At 36.2% G+C, this 17,153-nt stretch overlaps 1 long non-coding RNA gene across 1 annotated transcript in view; it reads right to left on the minus strand.

Annotated features, from left to right (window-relative positions):
* The window catches only part of LOC116080501, a 40,099-nt gene extending 33,791 nt beyond the window's left edge, over positions 1-6,308 (minus strand). The window contains exon 1 of the long non-coding RNA XR_004114460.1: positions 6,234-6,308. This is a non-coding gene — a long non-coding RNA (uncharacterized LOC116080501). The remainder of the gene's footprint in view (positions 1-6,233) is intronic.
* Positions 6,309-17,153: the final 10,845 nt, after the last annotated feature.

Below are 17,153 nucleotides of genomic sequence, written 5' to 3' on the forward strand. Positions count from 1 at the left end.
GAAACTGGGAATGGAGAAATTTACATGTAAATAAAGAAAATATCTAAAAAAAATAAAAAATAAAAAAAATAAATAAAACTTAAAAAAAAAGATTAAGACTGATGATTCTTTTGGGATCTCACTATAAATATTATTTTGTTTCTATATGTGAATAATGAATAGTTGTGGTCACTTTGATGTTAATTCTCATAAGACTTGAAGACCTGACTTGGGATATGTATTCTTTACTCAAAGGGAACAATGGTGAATATAATAATTTGACTCACCTGTGGGACTGAAAAGCAAGTGATCTCTGAGTTTCACTCATATGTCCTTCACTTGTCATCTAATCTGGTCCTTTTTAACTATTACTTGTTGGACAGTAAACCAGTTTAGACATACAAGCAATGAGGAAACAAAGATTAAATCAGTCTGATAGAGAATAACTGTGTAGGAAATCCCCAAAAGCATAGTGCCACTGGGCTCTTTGAATACCACAAAAGGATGAGCAGTATATGAAGTGAGCACATAACAAGTTCTGAGGAATAATTTTGTGCATGTCCACAAGTTTCTGGTGCTACCTAATTAAATTGAGGTCTAAACTGGTACAAATTAGTACATTAACTTTGCATCTTTTAAATTAAATTTGTATTGGAATTATACAATTTGCTAATACATTGAGGAAATTGTGATTTGGAGAAAATAAAAATATAAATAAATAAAAGAGAAAGCTACATAAAAAGAGCTATATAACATTGAGGATGTTAAATATAGAAAATATGGTATTTGTTTAGGAAGTAAGTGGCATTATAAAGAACATATCCCATCAAAGTGTGTTTAAAATGGGAGATATTCTGGCTTTGCTTAAAAGGTATGGCATGTAAATTACCCATGTAGGAATTGCCCAGGTACATTTTCTCAAAGCAGGATAAAATCCTATTTGAACGGAAATTACCAAACTTGGACTTGAGTTCATCTCTGGACTATAGAAGACTATAGCTATTCACTTTTCAGGAAGGAGATGTTGATAACTAGCTTAGAATATAAAGAATTCTTGAGTAAGCATGGCCCAAGTGTCAACATTCACATCTATTTTCATAATTTTCTAAAATACCTAAATACTCAAACATGTTGATATGGATCTTTAATATTATTTATTTACAGCAAAGTATAAAGATTTTTTTTATTCAGTAAACATTCATTTACTATGAAGAGTTGTTTTATTTTCTTATTATTTTATTAGATCTCACATATAAAAACAGACTTCATCATGGCTTTTTCAGAATAAATTTCACTATACTTGGTTTTAATCTTTCCTCTTCTCACATTCAAAAGAGAGAACTATGCACTTCCTACTGTATATTTTTAGTGTATTTATTGGTCTTCAACAAAGAGTTTGAAACTTTTTAGAAAGAGTTCTTCTAAAATTGTTAACATTAACATTGTCACAGCAAAAAAAGAAAAAAAAAGAATAGGTCTTAATGTATACTTAGAAACTGCTTCAGAGAAATCTTTTGGGCAGAAAATTTCAGCCATTCAACCCTTAAACTAGACAAGTGAGACTAAACTAGCAGTTATTACCTAGCAATAAAAATTTACTGTAATCAAATCTCTGAAAAGTATGTACTGATAGAATTTGGGGGGTCACTTATGTATACTATCATAACATATACAAATAGTGATACCTTTATTTCTTCTTTACCAATTTGTATCCCCTTGATCTCTTTTTGTTGTCATACTGTGCTAGCTAACACTTCAAGTACTATATTGAATAGATATTGGGAGAGAGGCACCCTTGTCTTGTCCTCAATTTCAGTGGGATTGCTTCAACTATGTCTCCATTTAATTTGACATTGGCTGTTACTTTGCAGTAAATTGTTTTTATTTTGTTTAGGTATGGGCCTTGAATTCTTGTTCTTTCCAATACTTTTAACATGAAGGAGTGCTAGATTTTGTCAAATGCTTTTTCTGCATCAAAGATGATGATCATGTGATTTTTGCCTTTGAGTTTGTTTATATAGTGGATTACATTAATTGATTTTCATATATTAAACCAACCTTGCATCCCTGGGATGAAGCCTACTTGATCATGGTGAATGATGGAATAGAATGTTGGGGGGACCCTTCAGAATTCACAAGAGACCTGGGAGGTGAGAGACTCTCAGGAATCAAAGGGAGGGTTCTTAGATGAACTGCCCAACAGTAGGGAGAGAGAACATATAGAGCCCACCTTCAGCAGGAAGACAAGGAATCAAGTGAGGGATGGGGTTGCCATCCCACAGTCACATCTCTGACTCATAATTGTTCCTATCTGAAAGAATTAGAGGGGCCTGAGAAAAGAAGGTACAGTGATGTGGTACCATAAGCGGCTCGCTGCTGCTCCTGCTGCTGCTGCCTCTCTCTCTCTCTCTCTCTCTCTCTCTCTCTCTCTCTCTCTCTCTCTCTCTCTCTCTCTCTCTCTCTCTCTAGCTGAGGCCTGTGGCAGGGCACATTAGTCAAGAAGGAGGCAATGTATAAATGAGATATTTTATTATAGGAAAAAGAAAATAGGCTAGTCAAGTAGAGAGGAGGAAAAGAGAGGAAGAAGAGGAGAAGAGAAGGAGAGAGAGAGAGAAAAGAGAGGAAGAAAGCAAGAGAGCAAAAAGGAAAGAGAAGAGAACAAAGAGCAGGAAAGAGGGGAAGAAGACAAGGGAGGAAAGAGGGCAAGAGAGGAAGAAGAGAAGCAAAAGAGGAGACAAAGAGCAAGAGAAGAGAGGAAGAGGGCAAGAGAGAGGAGGGGGCAAACCGCCCCTTATATTGTATAGGGCATGGCTATCTGTCTTTGGGGTGAGGCATGCCTGGCTGTGGTCAGTGACTGGGGGTAGAGTCCAGCTAGAAGGCTGGGAGCTTGGGGCAATGTCTTCCTGATAGAGCACACATCTCCTACGGGAGGGGGGGGGGCAGCTGTGAAGGGTTGTGATTGAAACAGGAGCCAAAGACTCAGGAGTTATAGCCGAGCTCCTTTTGCCCCCTGCAGGCAGAAACTGCCCACTGAGGCTCCAGGGCTCAAGGCCAATTGCACAGCTGAGCTTAAGTTGCCTGAACAGACCACTGCCCCACAGAGCAACAGGCCCAAAGCAGGATCCAGCTCAAAGGGAGGCTCCAAGGCCTGACACTTACTGAGGCTATGGAGCACTCACAAAAATAGACCTATCATGACTGTCCTCCGAAAAACTCAACAAGCAGCTGAAAGAGTCAGATGCAGATATTTGCCCCCAATCAATGCGCAGAAGCAGCTGACCTCTGTTGCATTAGGAAAGGCTGAAAGAAGCTGAGAAGGGCGATCCTGTAGGAGGACCAGCAGTTCAATTAGTCTGGACCTCTCAGATCTCTCAAACACTGGACCACCAAACAGACAGCATACACCAGCTGATATGAGGCCCCCAACACACATACAGTAGAGGACTTCCGGGTCTGTGCTCATTCAGAGATGATGCACCTAACCCTCAAGAGACTGGAGGCCCCAGGGAGTTTAGAGGTCAGGTGGGTGGGGATGTAGGGGCATCCACGTGGAGACATGGGGGTGGGAAGCATGCATGGGATGTGGAGGAGTTGGAGGGTGGATGAGGGGGCAGGGAATGGAATATGGAGTGTAAAAAATAAATCAATTTAATTTTTTTTTTAAATAAGAAAAGTATATGCTGAGTCAGAATCAGGGCTAGCCCTACTCAGAAACAAACTAGAGTTTAAAATGAATAATCTTGCAGTGTCATTATTTAATAAAAACAAAAGAAACTCCCAACCAGTTTTACAGCACAGAAGAGAACAAGGACACACAAATGGACTTATGGTTTACTGAACACAGCTTAATCCATTACATTATATGGCACGCACTTTGCAACTTCTGATAAAATAACTCACTTACAATATTAAAAGAGTGATCAGAAAGGAGGGAGCTTCCGGGTAGCTAGCATGAGCCCCTAACTCCTGAGCTGGGCAATAAGCCAAGGACCAGAGACCTGAGGATCTGCCAAGGCTTACTGAACTCATCCTGTAGAATATGACGATTATCAAAAGTGAACTACAGTGTCAGAACAAACTTCTAAATGCCCTATGTGCTGATACGTTTGTAACCCAACAAGGCTGGTAGATCCTTGTGAAGAAAGAATCTGTTACTATGAATGTACTACATGCAGGCAGGTTATTATGAAGCCAAACCAATGTAAATGTATTTACTAGGGAAAAGCATTGTTCTGCATGGTTTCCTTGGACTAAACAATATGTGCATAAGCAGAGCAAGTGAACTGCAGTCTCCGACCCCAAAACTCGCCACCCCCCAATCTGTCTGTCTCTCTTTTTCTCTGTTTTTCTATGTCTTACTTTCTGTCTCTTGGTCTCTCTTTCTTTCTCACACCACACACACAGACACACACACACACACACACACACACACACACTTCATGCACAATCTCAGCTCATTAGTGTCAGTAGATAAACATTTCACATTGCAATAACCTGCAATCACAAGTCATTGCTCTCAATTCTTTCCTACTGTGCTCGAACTGAGAGTCTCTGTAGCCTCACACATTTCAGTAGCTCAAAGTTCACAAACCCTATTCAAGGCCAATGAACCTGTCTTCATGCACCAGCACATAATCTTGCTCAGGTTATATATGACCCCCCAGTCTGCATGACCTTTGGCAGCATGATGGAAATCAGATAAAAGCTTTCAGCTTTGTAGTACCATGATATAGTGTTGCCATTTAAATCAAAGGTACCCTGTTCAGAGTTTAGAAAAATAAATAATAGTGATCATGTATATCCTGTGTAACACTCAAAATATAAATTATACTGATGAAAAAAGATTCAAATTTAACTGAATATGTTGATTTATTGTTTAAGTCTAGTGACTGTACTGAGAAGAATTCAAACAAGCCTGTCAGGAGTATGGAGGACAAAATCCTCTCCTGTCTTCCTACCTTCTCTATCTGACATAGGACGAAGGAGTGTTTTGTTACTTTCTAAACCGGCTAGCTACTTTCCCACTTGTAGCTTGTTGATTTGCTAAAGTGTCATTCACTGTGTTAGTGGGGTTGCTGATTGTCTTGTTTGAGGCTGACTTTTCATAGTTCTGAGTTACAGGTTGTCAAAACCTATCAGCTGTTGCCACGAAACTGGTGAAGAACTTTGCAAAGGTGCCAACTATGTGATAGCTTTGCAAGGACTAAGGTAGGGATGGACGCTTGAGGGCACTTGTACTTGGGTTCTCCATGCTAAATGAAATTAGTGCAGGTGCTGAGACATACCTAAATCATATATCAGTACTTGGGACATTAGTACCTTCTAACAAAAATGAATTTTATTCATGCTTAGCATCTTTGTTACATCCTTTATTAGGTGGAGGAAGCAAATTATCTAGGAACAGTAGCTATGTAATTCTTGATTTGGTAACATTTTTATTATGAAAGAAATACAGAGAAGCATAATTATTAGCACAGTAATACAAAAACACATAAATGGATTTAAATCCCTACACATAATGGGATGCCTGAACTTCAACAACTTAATGTTCCCACGGGTCAATGATTTAAAATTCTTATTGAATTTCCATAGTAACCCATAATAACCCATCCAAAGTTTCTTTGATTATTCTACCACATTTTCCACCTCAAAAATATACTCCATTTTTGAACAATCAACTCATTCAGAACTATGTCTAGCAGGTGGATGGCTTGGTCTAACTTGTCTGTATTGCCCTGATCTATAAGGATTTTAGTAAAAAGAAAATATGTCAGCCAAGAATCAAACTGAATAGGAGTGTCAAAGGTAAAAACGCTAACTTAGACCATAAGCCATCATTTAAATTTATTGCTTTGGAGCTGGTGGAGTGGCACAGTGTTTTAAGAAAGTTGGCACCAAGGTTGCCAACCTCAGTTTGATTCCCAAGGCCCTGATGGTAGAAGGGAACCAATTCACACATGTTTTCTCCCATACATTCAACACAACACATACACATATACACGTGTGTGTGCACGCACATACAAACACAATTTTAAAAAGTTTAAAATAAAAAATTAATAAAATCCCTTTGTAGGAATGTTTATACATGACTTTCAGGGTGTTTTATACATATATCATTTGTCTATTAGCACCGGAAGCAATTAATTATGGCTATTCTAGAAGCAAACAGTGAACACTGAAATCATCTAAGAGTCTTGAAAATTATCAGCAGAGACTACTGTCAGTGGTGATCAATAAAATAGTCCACATGATACCTGTGAGAGGATGCTCCTTATGATGGAAATGTCACCTTCCCTGTGTGTTTGTTTCCCTGGTCTTTGGAGTTGAATGGTACCTGGTGTCATGGTAACATTTGGAAGCTTATGTTGCATATGACAGTGTAACAAAAGCTTGGAGAATTTTGACAATAGAACTGCAGGCTCCTCAGGGAGAGGTCCAATCATAGCTCGGAAAATCTTGAAGCATTCATAAAACAGAAGAAAAGAGCCAATGCCAGACTGAGAGTCACCAGCTGATGTCTCTGCAGAATAATCATTGACCTGATGATGATGATAGCTGCCCTCCTCCAAAGATGAAGCCTAGAGGAGTCTCCTGTTTCTTTCTGAGGAGGAAATAAAGTGATCAAGATCTTAGAGGGAGGTGGTTTATTGCAAAGGAGGCAATTATCAAAAATATTCTTGATTGGAAAACAAGTCTTTAGAATTTGGAAAAGAGATGTTTTCATTCTCTTTAATAAATTATTTTGTCAGTTTTGATTGCATAAAAAATTACATAGGGATTATAAATTTACTACTTGGTCCCCACTGCCTCCTACACTGCTAATGTCTTTGTAAATTTGTTACTATTGATGAGCCAATATTGATGTATTACTAGTTATTAAGAACTGACATTTCCAGTGTGCTTCCCTCTTTGTGTTTTCTACTCAAGCTGCTCACAGAACAGAGGTAGAAATTTTGTTAGAGGCAGAGGTTGAAGTGGAGCATGATGAAATGCTCTATTCTGGATATTATGAGGGAGCTATTATATAGATACACATATAGCTGCTATAGTTACATTTCAAGGCCTGAGCATACACAAATACACATGAAAACACACACACACACATGCACGCATGCACAGAGAAATAGAGAGAGAGACAGACAGACAGACCGACAGACAAAGACAGACAGGGAAAGAAGAAATTTTTTTTCTTTTTTTTTATTTGCAAAGAAATTTATTTATTTATTTATTTATTTACTAACTTATTTGGAAAGAGATCGGTAGAAGAGAGAGGAAAATGGAAAGTGAATATGATCACATGACATTGTGTGTGTTTATGAAGAAATAATTACGTAAAAGCATAGGCTGCTTAGTAAATCCTCAGACCCGTTATTCAGAGAAATTCTACTGATCTAAGTATGCTCTGAACTCCAGCTCCTCTGCCTGCGTTGTTCCTGAAGCCTTGATGATCCCTGACATTTTTAAATCTCTTTGCCCATACCACACTGGGTATGCTAAATAGTGAGAGTCACTCAGCATACCTTCTTCCTTATCAGCTGGCTTTTTAAACTAAATGATATACATGTCTTTTCCCAAGATTTTTTTAATGACTTAGTAATTCATTTATTGTTATTGCCAAGTAATATTCCAGTATACCAATGTAGCTGGTTTTATCAATTTACCTATGAAACAAAACCTTGTAGTTTTATTTTTACAAAATGATGATTTCTTTTAAATTTTCATTACAAGATATCTGTCAATTTGTTTGGTAGATTATTTCTGTATATTTTTCATTTGAAAAATATACCATAGCTAAACATAGGTAAACAAAGTTAATGATTTGGAATATAAGTGTTGAACTTGTAGTGAGAATCCTTTAACCTTCTGTCATATGCCCAACCTATGGCAAACTCACACAGACACACAAAAGTTGAAGGGATATTTTATCATCTTCATAATTCTATTTGTCATGTCTCAGTGATATCACCATCTTTTTATGTCTCAGGCAAATTTTTTTCTGTGGCCCACTTCCTCCAACCAAACCCCAGGGTCTGGTCTATAATCAACAAAACACTTCAATTTAATATTTCCTGGTTTAGCTTCTGCTATGAAAATTTTCAGCTAAAACCACAAGGTACAAAATCCCTATGGACATACTGCTGGTAAGGCCAGCCTTCTTCATCATTCTAGCCTTTGCCCTTGTGATTAAGAATCACACTTGTTCTATCTATTATCCTTTTCTTCTTTGTGGGTTTTGTTCCACAAATATTGATCCTTTCCTCACATCCTTAATTTATATTATTCATTACCATCACAGACAACTTCCCAGGAAAACTCCTTGCAGACATCCTCATCTTTGACATTGGACCATAGAATGCAATTCATCTTCACCCATTTCAGATATAATTCCCTAGAAAGTACCAAAACATTTAAGCTCTTGTCTGTGTAAAATTTTGTTTTCATATTTCTAGAATTCTCTATGGATGATTCATACTTCACCAAACAACAACTGATGTGTTTTTCCTCAGTTCTTATAACAGCATGACCAAAGTGCACATGAATTCGTCTCACAGTTGCTTTAGTAAGTAAAGGGTTATTATATTTTTTGTCACATACCAAGAAAACTTAGATGCAGACTTCTAAGACTAGCTTTGTGGCTGCCAATGCCTAAGGCTATTTTACCTTTCTTTTCTGACAGCTAGAGAGCATGGCCTTGCTCATTCTGGTCACAAAATGGATGCTTTATCCATATCTTTATCTTACCTTTCTATGTAGAATATGGAAGAAAAAGAAAAATCAAGAGCATGGATGAAGGAGAGAAATTAAAGTTTGTGGTCAGTCAAGAGATTTGGTTTTAACTCCAATGGTCAGAATTAAGCAGACTACCTCTAGCTTTAGGAAGCTGTGAAATATGTGATCATGATGTTAAGGACAATGTCTATGAAAATTGCTTTCAGCAATGCCAACTAAGCAATTAACAAAGGCAAGATCAAGAACTTGAGTGATAGTACCCTTTCCAAGGACAGCCCAAAGAACATACTTTCCCATCATTGACATGATGAGTATATGGCCATAAACTCACATCCATTCAAAGCTCTGTCCCATTCAAGTAAAAAAATATATTTCATTAGTAAAAGATATTTGTGATCACAAAATATAGATGTTAAATGATTATACTCTTACCATTTTTCTATAGGTAGGATTGTTAAAAGGATAATAAATAAAAGCATCAATTTATAATTTTCATAGCATATTCTTTGTCAGTATGCTTAGCTGAATCAGGGGCTAGCAAAATGGTTTAGAGGTTAAGAGCCTGTACTGATCTTCCAGAGGATCCAAGTTTGGATCCAAACACCTATATAGAATGAAACAGAAAGTCATGAAAATCTATCTCCTGGGAGATAAGACACCTCTGACTTCCAGAGGAAATTGACCACCCCCCTATACACCCAAACTCACAGCCCATTCACCCAACTCACACACAAACACATGAGCATACTCACACATGTACACACATCAACTCACAGCCCCTACACACTCCCATACACACATATATTCATGCCTCCATACATACACAAACGCATGCATAGCCCACACACAAACTCACAGCCTTCACACATTCACACTCACATACGCACATGCACATACACACCATTAAAAAATTTTTCAAGAAAAGGTTATCTGAATTTTGAAACAGACACTCCAATTTCCATCCCCTACACTAAATTTACACAGTACTTCGCCATGTACTCTAGTGCCAGGAACATCAGAGCAAATAACAAGATTCCACCATATGTAAAGAGTCACAAAACTTGGTTTTTTTTTTTTTTCATCACTGTGAGAAGACTCTCATCACACAATAGAAAACACAGCAAAACAAAAGTATGTGAAGCAAACTGATGCCACCAAGGTGGTACCACCGTAAGTGGCAATCCAATGCTTATGAATGAAGACATTGTAAGAAAGATCTTTAGCACATTCACAGGAATGGATTGACTTATTTAAAAAAAGCACACACGATACAAAACAAATCTTATATGAAGTGGGACATGAAGGACAAGAGTAACATCTCTCATTGGGCAGGTTTTTACCTTTTGTACGATAACTAACAGAGTTATTAAACGTATAGAGTAATGTAGTTTTAAGTTATGTTTAGATTTTCATAGAAGTTCATAGTGCTTTCTAACATTTGTCTCAGCTTTTGAGATTAGGAGATTAGGTAATTCCTGAGAAAGTAACCCCTGTTTATTTCCCAGAGCATTACAAATTATGACCACATATAGACTATACTAGTGTCTAGCAATGACAATACCTCCATGTCTCTGGAGTATGTTATATAACTGGATGCAATAAAACATGTTTTCATGATATTTTCTTTTAAATCCATATAGGTTTTCCTTGTCAGTGTTGCAGAATTGGTGGTTAACCACAATTCCTCTCATACTACAAAGCATGGGTACCACTGACCTACTTACCATCCCATGTTTTCTTGATGTTATTAATGATGCTATGAATCTAGTAGACTGCTAACTACCTTTTCTTTGCTATGAGTTTGACAGTGAAAATAATTATACTACATAAAGTAGTCTTCACTCTAACATTGATGAAGGTTGGTCCTACTTGTTATTCTCACTCTGCAAAGACTGTGGTTCACACAGTCTACCTCTTCTAATAAGGGTGAATTTAGATATATAGCTATGAATCAAAAATACAAATCACCATTGTTACTTTTAAAACATGACTTGAAAAAAATGGGTGCTTCATATCATTAAGTCTAACAGTAATATCACTAACATTTTTAGAACAGTAGAATTTATTTATTTTGAAATGAACTCAACATCTTGATGCCATTTTTAAAAAGTTTCCCAGTATGTTTTTCATCTTAATACATGATATCAAGATGGTTTGATTAAAAGTGCTGAGATGCCAGGAAGTTAATGAAAACAAGAAGCTTACTACAGAATGAACATTATGTGAGTCTTTTGCATAAAGTACTAATTGTTTTTGAAGCAGCCTATAAAGCATGCATTGTTTTAGGAGGAGACTCACTTCCGTTGACCAGTGGAAGTGCTGCAATTCAGTATCCTCTATTCTGCCTTAGTGTGCATTTTTCTTAAACTCTTCAACATTTGCAGGGTTCAAAGTGGGAGCAAATGAGTTAATTTTAAGTTTTACTGACCTGTGTCCTCTCACCTCATCTGATCTTAGAATAGCTAGGGCCAAACAAAGGCTACACATGAAAATAATTGCAAAGCATGTTCTGTGAGAAGAAATGGAGTTCACAGAAAAATGAACAAACATATGGTGCCAAGATGATAATATAAGCAACCCCAAACTCATAAATGAAGACAGTGTAAAAGAGCTCTGAATGGAGAGTTCACTTTCTAGAAAACACTGACATAGTGATTTACAGAATTAAGGATAATCCCCTAATCACTGGGTTAGCCAAAGAAACCTAAGGGATTTCAAATTTCCTTCAGTTCCAAGGTCTTTATGTAGAAGACAATTAACTAAAAATCTCCTACAGTTTACAATCCATAATACACATACAGACAAGAGGAAGGCAAAAAGGAGATCTTATCCTCTTCCTTAACCTCTCTCAAAAATGGATATGTACAGGCTGGCATTTTCTGTAAAAAGGTAGCCAATTTACAGAGATACCCTTTTTTGACATTTAAGCACATTAATTTTCCAAGGAAGCAATAAAAGGTGATTTTTGAATTTATAGCCATTATAATGGCAGTTTGGGTGCATTTATGTCATGATTTAATAAAGGTCATTGGGATTTGAGAAAACCACCTATTTTTTCTCAAAGATAGTTCTATTTGTAAAAGATACTTCAGACCACCTTATTTTATGACTTAATCTTTGCTTTTGGAATACATACAGGATCAACAGGTAATATTTTGATCACTACTGGAGTTTTAATTTGTCTAAGATATGACACCCTCCAACACTTCATTTCTGGGAGCCCAGAAAGGGCAAGTTTTATAGCGACACATGTTTTATTCTCCAACATGCAATCTGTTTGGCTTCATGTACAAATTTAATGTATTAAATGTCATTAAGATGCAGCTACAGACCATGTATGTGCACACTGGAATACTACCACTGTAGTCACAGACATGTCCCATGACTAATTCTAATTCTTGTTATTTATGTGACTCAGTCAGGAAGTTTGCTCTAGTCCTGGAAGTACGAGGCACAAAATGGGTTTAGTATCTGCTACTAAGTCCATAGGACTATTGTAAAGAAAATAGAGCACACACACACATACACACACACACACATACACACACACACACACATACACACACACACACAAAATTAATATTATTTGTTCTTGTAAATTTTTATCAATGTATTTTTGTCCCCTGATGATTACAATTTAAGAAAATAGTCTGTCTATTCTACTTCCTTCCTTTGTATTCTATGATTATATTGAAAATATTCATATATTTGGTAAAATCTTTGTTTTATTTTTATATATTTTTACATAGGATCTTGGTAGCTCAAACTGGCCTCAAACTCATTACAAATTCATATAACAGAGAATAACCTTGAATTCTTAGTCCTCCTGCCTTTTGGAATTGCTGAAATTATAGACGAGTGACAGCACCAGCTCAAAAGTTTCCTCTATTAATCAATAAATTATAATAAAATATAAAGGATAAGGCAAACAGTTATAAAATCATGTAGCAATAATATTAACTATTCTATTTTTAGACATCAGTTTTATTAAAAAATTAACAGAAGGTATAGAATTTTACTTAATTAAAATGCATTGATTATTAAGTGGAACTTTGAAGATTTTATTTTATTAAAAAATAATCCTTGGAGAGTAAAGGCTGAAGTTCTCTTAGCTGACAAGCTATTGACTACTAGCAACTACTGAGGAAAATTTTCTTGTCATTAGGTAGGTAACCGCTGATATGTAGTCTATGCCTCAGTGTATGGCTCCCTATACCTATGTGCCTATGGGCAGCATATTCATACTCATGCCTAGAATAATTTCTTAGTGGGTTATTAATTAAAAAAGTATATATAGGGCCTGAATTTAGTATAGAGATATGTTGAATTATCCCAGTAGAATCTGGAAGGAGACAGCAGTGGGGATATTTCTATCTATGTAAATGTGTGCGTGTGTGTGTGTGTGTGTGTGTGTGTGTGTGTGTATGTATGTATGTCTATCTCCGTGTGCCTGTTGGTATATACACTTATATATAAAAGTTTTATATTAATGTAAATATTAATTAATAAAATGTTTGTTTTATTAATAAAATAATATTTAAAGTAAAATAAAAATATTACTTAAAATGTTATTCATTAATTTTGAAAAACTGAATAAGAAATATAGGACCAGTTAAAACTAAGAAATAAGGTAAGTGTATGAATTTGAAACATATCAAAAAGTTTCTATATAAAGATTAGAACACACCTTATAAAAACTTTCTACTGTTACTCTAGATTTTGGAAATCAATGCTAACTTGTTTTCAATTAAAGGAAGACTTATGGTTTTAAATTTTTTTCCTTAAAAAATAGCTCATGTAATTAAGTTTTTCTACAAATTAACATTGTAAAATGTATTTTATATTTTTCATATTTACATTATATTTACAATGTAAAATTATATATTTATATTCATATTTAACTTTTTTAGCATCTCTTTTGCTCCCAGGTTTATCACTGTGATTGGTATGTGTGGAGGACTGGGAATGGCTGCACAAATCCCTCAGATACAGATCTCAGACAAGCAGGGCAGGTTTATTGACTGCCAACCACAAGACTAATCAATCAGGGACAAAGTATAGACTCAGGAGCTAAACTGCAGCCCTCCACCAAAATCCTATAGAGCTTTTAAGCCTGATGTCCATAAAAGTCTATGCCAAGTTATTCTAGCAATAAGTATTTAGAGATAGAGATTTCCTTAGGAATGTGCCTTTGAGGTGCTTTTATCCTCCTCTCACTGGTTGGGCTATTCAACTGTGACTTGCCTAGCATTCATGTCTCAACTTGCCGACAATGGTATCAGTTACCCATGCTTATGTCTTCTTCCACCAAGCAGGATGTCAGTTATCTAGGGAGGTCTTGGGAACTTAAATCTCATTCAACCCCTACTCAAAATAGAAGTTTTATTCCAAATAGCTTCTTATGTTGGTGCAGATGTCTTTCTTATATTGGTTGGGGTCCATGTCAGGGGCAGCTTATCATACACAGGTGCAGGAAGTGATGCTACGTAGTTAGTTCAGATCCAAGCTTATTGTGGCTACCTATACAAAGCAGATCTAACTGACCTCTATTGTGACTGGTTTCCAAGAAGACCAAATCCTAGAACATAACAGAATATATAGTCAACTATATAGGAAGCATGAGGAAGTCTCCTAGTAGCAGTATGTAAGAAAGTTTCCTTTTAACAGTAGTAACAGCATAAAATAGCTGGCTAGACCGCAGCAGCTAGCCAGACTTTAATGATGGTTACTTTATCAGTACAGACACTGTTAATCAACATACACCTGGTACCTCTGTCTCTTATCTGGACCCTTTCTCTGTGAGGACCATACTCTCTCCTGATTCCTACGAAGACACAGAGGAGTTAGGACCATTTTTTATGCATTTAGTTAGTAGTTAGCTTTGCCTTGGCTTAGAATTCTTATTAAAATGTTTTTCATTAATTTACTAAGATCTCTGTTCAAGGCTGCTTAAGCGCTATGATAATAGAATGATACTAATTAAAATACTTCATCAAGTAATTTCAGTTTAAATGGATTGCAATTCTCAAAATTTTTCTATGTGTACTTTATCAATATATATTTCTAAAATAATTATTTGAGATATTTAACTGAAATTTTAGAATTTCAAAATTAATTCATGTAAAATTAATTTTGGTAACACAATTTGAAAAATCACTAATCACAACAATTACACAACTATGGAAGAAATTAAAAATCAGCCAAAATGCAAATTGGAATATTTTATTAAAGGACAAATCCCCAAATGGATATAATACCACTGTGCTATTGTCAACCCTATAGGAGTGTAAGCAGGTGTGAAACTAGAGTAAGTGCTCATGATTATCTTGTTAATTCACCATTTTATAGACATAGAGCATAGATTTGTGAATGAAGCTTTCCCCATCATTCGTGAGTGACATGTCTGTGTTCACCTTACTCATTCCTTTAATCCATATGAGTGAAAACAGAGCCAATTACATTATGTCACTTGAAGACTCATAATAAGCACTTACTACATAGCCATTGCTCAGTAAAAAGTAGCTGCTGATTTTATTCTTATATCTGGGAAGATTGTAGTAATCTGTTCTTCTAAAAATCATAGACTTGGGGCCAGCAAGATGCCTCAGTAGGGGAAGACACTTATTGTCTTAAAATCAAGGAACCAACCACCTGGTGAAAGCATAGAACTAACACCAATAAGTTATGGTTTTAGTTAGGGTTTTACTGCTGTGAACAGATACCATGACCAAGGCAAGTCTTATAAAGGACAATATTTAAGTGGGGCTGGCTTACAGGTTCAGAGGTTCAATCCATAATCATCAAAGCAGGAAGATGGCAGCATCCAGACAGGCATGGTGCAAGAGGAGCTGAGAGTTCTACAACTTCATCTGAAGCTTGTTAGAATACTGGCTCCCTGGCAGCTAGAAAAAGGGTGTTAAAGCCCACATCCAAACTGACATACCTACTCTGACAAGGCCACACTTCCCAATAATGCCACTTCCTGGGCCAAGCATATACAAACATCACAGTTACTCTCTGACTTTCACATGCTTGTCAAGACAAAAACATGTGCCCATCACACAGACATACTCAATCACTCACTCAAATATTCTTAAAATACTTTAAAGGATAGTCTCTTAAGAATCCCTCAGACCTGTATCTAGATTGATCCACATCAATTTTCCCATGATTTTCCTCCATAATGTTCCTCAAATGAAATATATATATATAAAGGTTGACAGTTTCAGTTTAAAGTAAGGGGAAAGGGAACAGATAAGGAAAATTCCATGTAGAATTATTCTATCATCACCAACATAGAATGAAGAACTGGTTGATAGAGAATCAAAGTGCTTAGAATTTTAATGGGTTCCTTGTCACAAGAAGTAGTGACAACATCCTGGCCTTATGTTTGGCCCTTATAAGGCAACCTAGTGTTTTATGATCAAAATCTTTTTGAGATGAGACCAACATTCTTCTAATTATTTCTCTTCTTCAATTTAGTTTCTCTTTTCTTCATGAAATATTTTAAGAATAAAATAGTTATAAGACATATTCTCTATGCTTACTTTTCCTGTAGAGCTGTGATTATCAACCTGTGTATGGTAACCCTTTAGGAGTCAAATGATCCTTTCACAGGGCTCATCTAAGACCATTGGAAAACTCAGTTATCTACATTACTATTCTTAATAGTAGTAACATTACAGTTACAAAGTATCAATGACAATAATTTTAAGGTTGGACGTTACATGGATTGTATTAAAGGGTCACAGCATTAGAAAGGTTGAGAACCACTGTTGCAGAACCTTCTCATCATGAGAATGAGCAATGTTGTGAGGTCCTTCTCTGTTGCTCCAAACTAATCAAATTAACAAATTAGCATCTGAAAATAACACACACACACACGCACACACACACACACACACACACACATTATACACACAATTTGTCATCTCTTCAGAAAAAGTGATACAATTTAAAGGTTTAAGCTCCATGGAAAAAGCTGTTCTTCCTTCATTACCATCCTTCAATCTACAGATGCATGACTTTAGGTTCTTAACATAGCTGTGGGTGAAACACTGGACGAGGATCCCCTCCAAGGTTCACTGTCATCACACTCTTTGAGATTCCCCAGTGACACTTAGAAATGGATACTATGAAAAGCTGTTCCCCTATTTAACAATTATACACAGAAAATTTCCCTAAACTTAGTCACATCCAATGGTATTTATAGCTTTAGAACCTTGGGAACACATAGGTTATTTATCACTTGTTCAAGATGTATCAGTACATCATTGTCATAGAACCACACCTATCTTCAGGCTTAATTGGCTTTTGATGGTCCACTGGTGGTTAACACTTATGAGTGTCACTAGGAAAACTTCCTGCTAGTAGTATTTTCTGAAAGGTGCCCCAGTATTCTTATAGCATGCCATCTAATATAGACTGGAGTAAAATGTGAATGA

This window comes from Mastomys coucha, unplaced genomic scaffold, assembly GCF_008632895.1.
Source record: "Mastomys coucha isolate ucsf_1 unplaced genomic scaffold, UCSF_Mcou_1 pScaffold6, whole genome shotgun sequence".
NCBI classification, from domain to species: Eukaryota; Metazoa; Chordata; class Mammalia; order Rodentia; family Muridae; genus Mastomys; species Mastomys coucha.